Source organism: Homalodisca vitripennis, chromosome 2, assembly GCF_021130785.1.
Source record: "Homalodisca vitripennis isolate AUS2020 chromosome 2, UT_GWSS_2.1, whole genome shotgun sequence".
NCBI classification, from domain to species: Eukaryota; Metazoa; Arthropoda; class Insecta; order Hemiptera; family Cicadellidae; genus Homalodisca; species Homalodisca vitripennis.
In genome coordinates this window covers 71160692-71167826 of record NC_060208.1, presented here as the reverse complement: position 1 = coordinate 71167826, position 7135 = coordinate 71160692, and the positions used below count along the sequence as shown (strand labels likewise).

The 7135-nt window shown below is 31.1% G+C and overlaps 1 protein-coding gene across 7 annotated transcripts in view; it reads left to right on the top strand.

The window, feature by feature from the left end:
- The first annotated feature begins 242 nt into the window (after positions 1-242).
- Positions 243-7135, top strand: part of LOC124354137 (tyrosine-protein phosphatase Lar) — a 784869-nt gene continuing 777976 nt past the window's right edge. For 6 of the 7 annotated variants that reach the window (XM_046804381.1, XM_046804384.1, XM_046804380.1 and 3 more), the window contains exons 1-2: positions 243-436; positions 5952-6032. The gene's annotated coding sequence lies outside the window, so the exon portion shown is untranslated. Of the gene's footprint in view, positions 437-1073; positions 1544-5951; positions 6033-7135 lie in introns of those variants that run through there. The other variant, XM_046804378.1, reaches the window with a different exon arrangement.

The following is a 7135-nucleotide window of genomic DNA, read 5'->3' as shown; positions in this document are numbered from 1 at the left end:
ATTTATAAACAAGTAGAGTAAAAAAAAGCCTTTGTTCTGTCTATTGCCTACATAGCGTATATAGTGTGCTAAATATAAATATAATATAATATAAATATATCGTTAAAGTATAATTAATTTCAAATTTCTACATAGGAGCAGATAATAAATTTTACGAACAACGTTCTGTCTATGCCGTCTGTATGAACTTTGGTTTCATACTTTGCCGCTAGGTTGCATAAGCGTCCACAATCTGTCCTGTTAGTTGGCTGTTGGATTTGGATCTCGAGTCGCTCGCTGCATGAGAACGGTCGATGGATACGGTTACCATTTTGTTTACATATAAAAATCGTTGATTTCGCTTTTTACTTGACTGTAGTGATGTGTTTTTATGGTGTTTGTGTTTCATATATATTAATTTGTGATTGTTTTGATGATTTTTTTGTATGTTGAATTGGTAAGTTTCATAGAAAAATCATTTTAACTAATCAGTATAAGGGGCTTGGCTGACAGAACGGAATCTAATTTTATCGATATTCAAAGTTATATTAATTGATTGTACCAACTGTCAGACACATAAATAAAGATAAGAATTAGCGATTGAAAACTGCATGGGTTATGTCTGGACAAAACTAATAATTAGTCCAATAGATTTATAATGAAAGAATGTGTCCAACTAGTTACTTGTCGAAAATTATTATTTTCAATTAGACCTAGTGTGTAGGAGTAAGTTACGAACATTTTTATGAGGTTAGCTTTGGTAAAACTATCTCGGTTATTAATGTTTAGAGTATTAGTTTCAATATAATGGTTTCACGTAAATACTATTAGTAGAATTGTAAGTTAACAGAACAATGAATGTTAGTGAAACTGTAACATAACCTCCAAGTTGACATCTCTGTGTATTGATTTTCTTTCTTCAGCCTATTCATGCTGCACCACATTCTTTAAATAAATATCTACCGTAAGATACAAATCTCGTTGCATTTGTATTTTTAAGTGTAATGAAGTTTAATAAATAGTCCTATATATTTGAAACTTTTTAAAAATTACTGTTAATCAGGAGATGAATATTCTGTAGTACAATTTAATGTATAACCTCAATTTCCTTTTTGGGCTTATAGGCTGAATTTGGAATACCAGGTGTCAGGAAGTGGATAGGCAAATATTTTGGTTAATTAAGTTATGGCTTAATTATACTTGTTTGGCTTAATTATACTTGTTTGATCAAACTTATAGAGTATTATAACCCTGCACTTAATAGTAGTGATAAGTGACATAGGTATATTAGTGATTTTGAATTATTTTGTCATTAATAATTAAGAAAAATTAATATTTGACTAGGTATTTGATCAATCAGAAAATGGGCTGGCTTCTTTAGGAGGCACTCCTAAATAATCATACCTGGAAATAAATTTTATTCATTGATTACTACATTATGAGTAATTAATCTTCTGATTTTTTTTACGTTAAGTTTAAAACTTATATAAAGACACAAGGTAAAAGAAATAAAAATCAAATGTGATTATTTCAAGATACACCAGCACGTGAGGCGAAATGACGTGTAAGTACTTTCCTCACACCAACAGAAAATCCTCTTCCCTTGCAACTCCAGTTGAAACTTACTATGCAGAGCCACTACAATGTTACAATACCATAAACACTTTTAAATAATTGTAGAAAAATTATTTGCGTGGGATTTTTTATTTATATTGTCATATTTTAAGTTTCTAAGACAGTTTGTTTAGACTAGTTAGACGTTAGTAACCAGTGGTAGGCTATATACATACACAATTATTTAGGAGGGGGTTGACACACTGGGTGGTTTAGGAGATACAAAATACCCTCCAAACGTATGGCTCGAGAATCTTCCCTGAGAAATTGTTGAGCTTTAAGATCTCATAAACGTTTTCTAGCTTAAAGCAAACTTTTGAAACTATTTTTATGTTTGCCTTTCAACATTTCAGGGGGGGGGGTGGCTCGACCCCCGTTTGAGATCCTGGATATGTATCAATAGCACTGGTAACACAAACTATCACAACGTGAAAAAATCACACTTAATAAATTTAAGTAATTGATGGAATGCTTATTTAAGTCAAATGTTTACTTGTCTTGCTTAATCGAAGTCAAAATCATCACAAATAGTGGAATTATTCTTGAAAACACTCTCTTAGTTCATAAAGTCTAAAATTTTTACATTAGTTTAATTTTTTATGCTAAAATTGAACCTCTAAGACATCTTCAAAGTGTTGTCTCGAAGCTATTCCATAATGTACTCATTTAATAACTTTGCCAAACTGGTCAGACGTGTTTGGCCAGTCATAGATCTTAAAAGTTCTTATTATGTTTTCTGTACACCCCACTGTGTTAGTGCTATTGTCAACATCTTATATTCTTAGTAAATTTTGTTGTCTTAGGTAAAATCTCCTATTTTGTTTCTCCTTCCTTGTATTTCTTTAAATTGTTATTATTTAATTACAGTAGAAAGTTTTAAGCTCTTTTCTGTGGCTAGAAAAGTTTATAGTCTTTTATTTATGAGGAAAACCATTTCAGAAATATTGAAATTTATGGTTTTTGAAGATTTTCCTGCTTGATAAAATATATGCATACCATATATAGATGAGGACACTAAATTATTTCATGCTTTTGGACAACAATTATTAGTGAAAATGTTATAATAACATGGGAGTTCTTATACTATAATTGTATAGCACAATTTCCTTGGTAAGCTTTAAACTAGTAGGCAGAATGAAAGTACCCAGTACATACGTAACTATTCCTTTGAGTAATTAATGATTTATGATGAATATAAGTAGAATAGAAAAAATTGACTTTTTAAAAGTGTCTTCTCTTCTATCTGTGACCAAGTTTTGTTTATGCCTGGTCTCATAACAGTGATTTAAAGTATGAAGCGTATGTTGATTCATAATACAATAATTATATTGTGATAGACCAGAAATGGCTAGTGTTAGGATTTCACTTGACTGAAACATTTCTCTACCTATTATCCCAAAGAGCTTATTATCCCATTTGCTAGCCCCATGTCCCTATTCTGTAAAATAAAAAACCTTTGTAAGAGCCCTCACAACAGAAACCTCGGAAAACAGTGATAAAATTTAATCTGGATTCGATTAGACCATAGTACCTCAAGATAAGGGCTACCCTTTATGCAAAGTATGAATGGCACATTAAAGCGAAGACAGCTAAATTAATTGCTTAACAAGCATGACAATGAAGTTAGACCATCTGACATCAAAATAAAGATGGATACAAAAATAAAACCTTATTAAAGAGTTTTTAACAATGTTTCCTATGCACTTTTCATTACAACTACGACTTTTATGTAACTTAATTCCACTAAAATAAAACAGTATTTTTAGTTTAACCATTAATGTTATGTACTGACAGGTAAGTAAGTCACATGCTGAAATATGAACGGAAAACAATCTTTTTTTTTGTATTTTTTACTTAAACAAAAAAATGTGGGAGGAAACTCTGAGGCGTTTTGAATTGTATGCAATTATTACAATTAAAGTTGTAATAGGAAACCTTACTTGTAATTATTTATTAAAAATGGATGTTTCCGCGACACAATTTCATTACCAGTAGTATAGTTAGATTTTTGTAAATTAAATTTTTATTAAAATTCTATCATTTTAGGTCCATGGTTTAAGGTGTATTCACCGTACATTTAGGGATGTTTTCAACTTTATTTGGGAATATTAATTTAGTTTTTTAAATCTTTCCTAACTTTTTCTTAATTAATATCTTATTCATTTTAAAACACTTTAAATTTTAAAAATTATCGCAAAGTGCAACTAATAAAAATTAATTGAACTAATGTTAAAACAAACATCTATGTATTATTTAAAAGTTAGTTTCAACTAATGACAAGATTAAATTCTTAATCTAGTTATTGATATTGACTTTAGAGTTTAGGTTATCTAAAGGGCAAAGTTCATCTAAGCTACCTACACCATTATTCATTTACTCATAGTATCTAAACTGGATTACTAAAAAAAAAAAAAAAAAAAAAAAAACCAATCCATAGGTCTTTAGAAACCAAACAATTAGGTCAGATATCAATACAACTCAAAAGTTAAAATATTATATTCACACTTGTCTAACAACCTTTATATTTTTCAAATAATAATATTGAAACCATTTAAAATAATTACTTAAACCATTGTACTCTTAAACATTATTAAGATAAAATAAGACACACTAAAATATTGGTCCAATGTTAACGACACATTCCTATCAAATATGACAGGTTTTGATAGATTTGTCTTCGGCATTGGGGGTACCTTTTAAACTACCATTCGAGATAAAATTGTAAGTTTTTCACGTAAATTGATTAATGTCTTAGGGTCTATTTTAATAAAATAAATTCATATTAGTCTTCTTTGTGTTACTGTATTATCACTGTAAATGTTTATAACGATCAAACGAAAATGAACTTAGATGTTAACGACACATTGCTATTAAATATTACAGGTTCTGATAAATTTGCTTTTGACATTGTGGAGGTACTTTTTTAACTTCTGCCAGCTAAGATTATACAGTCTAATCCTATCTAAATTCAAGTGATTCTATTTCAAGCTAAGATTGCATGATACCCTTTATCTTTGCATTTGGTAAAAAAATTATCACTCAAGCAGACAAGTGTTATTAAATTAGATCTTTGAGCTTCTTTCATAGAAGGATATTTTTGTTCAATATACATTATTGTAATTCAATCAATCTGCAATTGTTAAAATTCTCTTGGGCATCTCTTATTCAATTTTATTGACATTCAAAAATGTCATAAATATCTTAAGTTTTATTTCACAGCCAGGTAAAGTTAAATTGTAGCTATAATATGTCTGTATATGATTATAAGTAAATTGGTAAATCTTGAGAATTAAAGTTAAATGCAATGTTCATCTTTTGTTTACTCAATGTGCAGAATTGTTCAATGTGTGTTTATAGTTTATTGAATACATTTGTTTCTTAATTGTATTTCTTCAATACATTTTCTTTAAAATTTTGAATTTATGAGTGGTTGCTATCTTGAAATTTTTATTCCTTAACACAGTGTAACAAACTCACCCAAGCTATGTACATATACTGTGTCTGTATCTACAAAAATTATAGTAGTTATCATGTTTACAAGCTCTAATAAGCCCATATGTATATCAATGCGAAAACCTCTTAGAAATTCCATATAATGTATATTGCAATAGGGACATTTTTATGGAACTACCAAAAGATCAAAAGCATTGGTTGATATCCTTGTGATGCTTTTAAAAAGGCAACGTCAAATTAATTGACTTCTTAATAGTCCACATGTATAGTTGCGATTGCAAAATGTATTAAGATATTATTATATTTTTATAGGCAACAGTAAGATATTTTTCTTTTTCTTCTTATGTTCCGACTTATGAACATGCCATAGACCATATACACGTACAAATCACATAGACAGCATTGTACTAAACTAAATAGGCGCACATGTAGTGAAAATAAAGAGGTAAGGCACATGGATCAAGCCGATATTAAATATAAATTGTATATAACTAATTAGTATTGTATTTCTTATCAGTGCAAAATATACTCCATCAATGGTTTTCTCGGCCCTCAAAAAATTGTGTTTAGTGTCGGTGCATTGTTTTGTGATTCATTTGCAATGATCACCCTACGTTAATTGCTGCAGTACACACTTCCCCTCAATTTGTAATCACAGACAGAATTTTTCATAGAGTTATGTTATCATCCTCTCCCTCTGTTTTATTCATTCAGGTACTGTAAATAATCCATGCCACAAATCGACGAGTTCCAGATTTGAGTGGTAGTATTTGTTATAATAAGTGTAGGGTTTAACAGATTTAAGTAGTAACTACAATTAAATATTAATAACAGAAATCTTATTGGGATTGGTAATGAATTTAAAATTTCAAATGTGAGATGTGTAATAAGTTGTTTATGTGCAGGAACGTGTTTGAGCGGTCGGGCACCCACAAGTACAACGATTCACACCAGTGTAGTGACAATCACCATTAGCTTCATATAAGGTGAGTACGTCTTCATTTCTTACCATGCTGCGGTAAAAATGGGAGGGAAATTTTACCATTGAAACATCATCATTTCTGAGCCATCACCCTCTTGTTATCTAATAAAGGAATTTATTAAATGAAAAGAGTTTAAAATGTGACAAGTAAGGTTTGTTAAACGTGCATTGTTGTATCAGTTTTATTTTTAATTCGGGTTTCAGTGATTATATCTATATTATGCATCAAATGGGGCAAAATAAGTAAATGAAGAGAACGGATATGAGAGGGAGGCAGTCGGTAATTAAATGAATCTGGTAGGATATACAGTAAGAACCACCAGAAAGTGCAATTGAGGGAGGAGCTTATTTGGCACGTGACCTTGGAGCAGCCAACAAGGACTGAGCGATGTTGCCAAACTTGTTCCACACTGTAACTTCAGTGCACTGTGCCAGACGGCAGTCGACATGTTATGTGGCAACGTCACGTGGGTCTGTCCAATCTTTTCGTCACCGCCAACTGCGTTCTTTTGTGACCCCTACTGTAGATGTGGTTTTACATTATCTAAACTTGTTTTAGTACCTACTTCTTTACTAGTTGTCTACATCTCAAAAAAAAAAACATGAATGGGAATATCCTGTCTTGAACGCAAAAGGGGGAAAAACCACATGGAATCCACCATAAGCCTCTGGAATAAATAATTTATGTAATACCCACCAAGTTTGGAGTTGGGTTTGGTATGGTTCGAGGGATGGTTATCATTTTGTGCCAGCAGTGTGGGGTGGCGCCAAATCAAAGCCTACACTAATGGTCTGAGCCCTAAACAAAATGTAGTATAATGTAGGTGAAGAGGTATTCTCATTGTGTCATCAGGTGCACAATTGTCTCTGGTGTCAAAAAGATACAAAGAGTGCATTTTGAGCTTCTTCGTCACCGATCTTTTTTTATCTCTTCAGACGAACACGACTCCAGATTCAAGGATTGAAGTCTGTGATTGCAACAGATTTCAGACATTACACTATATTTTGTTTTTCTAAAGAAGATCCCTGATGGAGACGGGTTCCTTTTACCTCTCTCACACGCTAAACATCTCACTTCAAACTTCAACCACATTTAAATATACACCT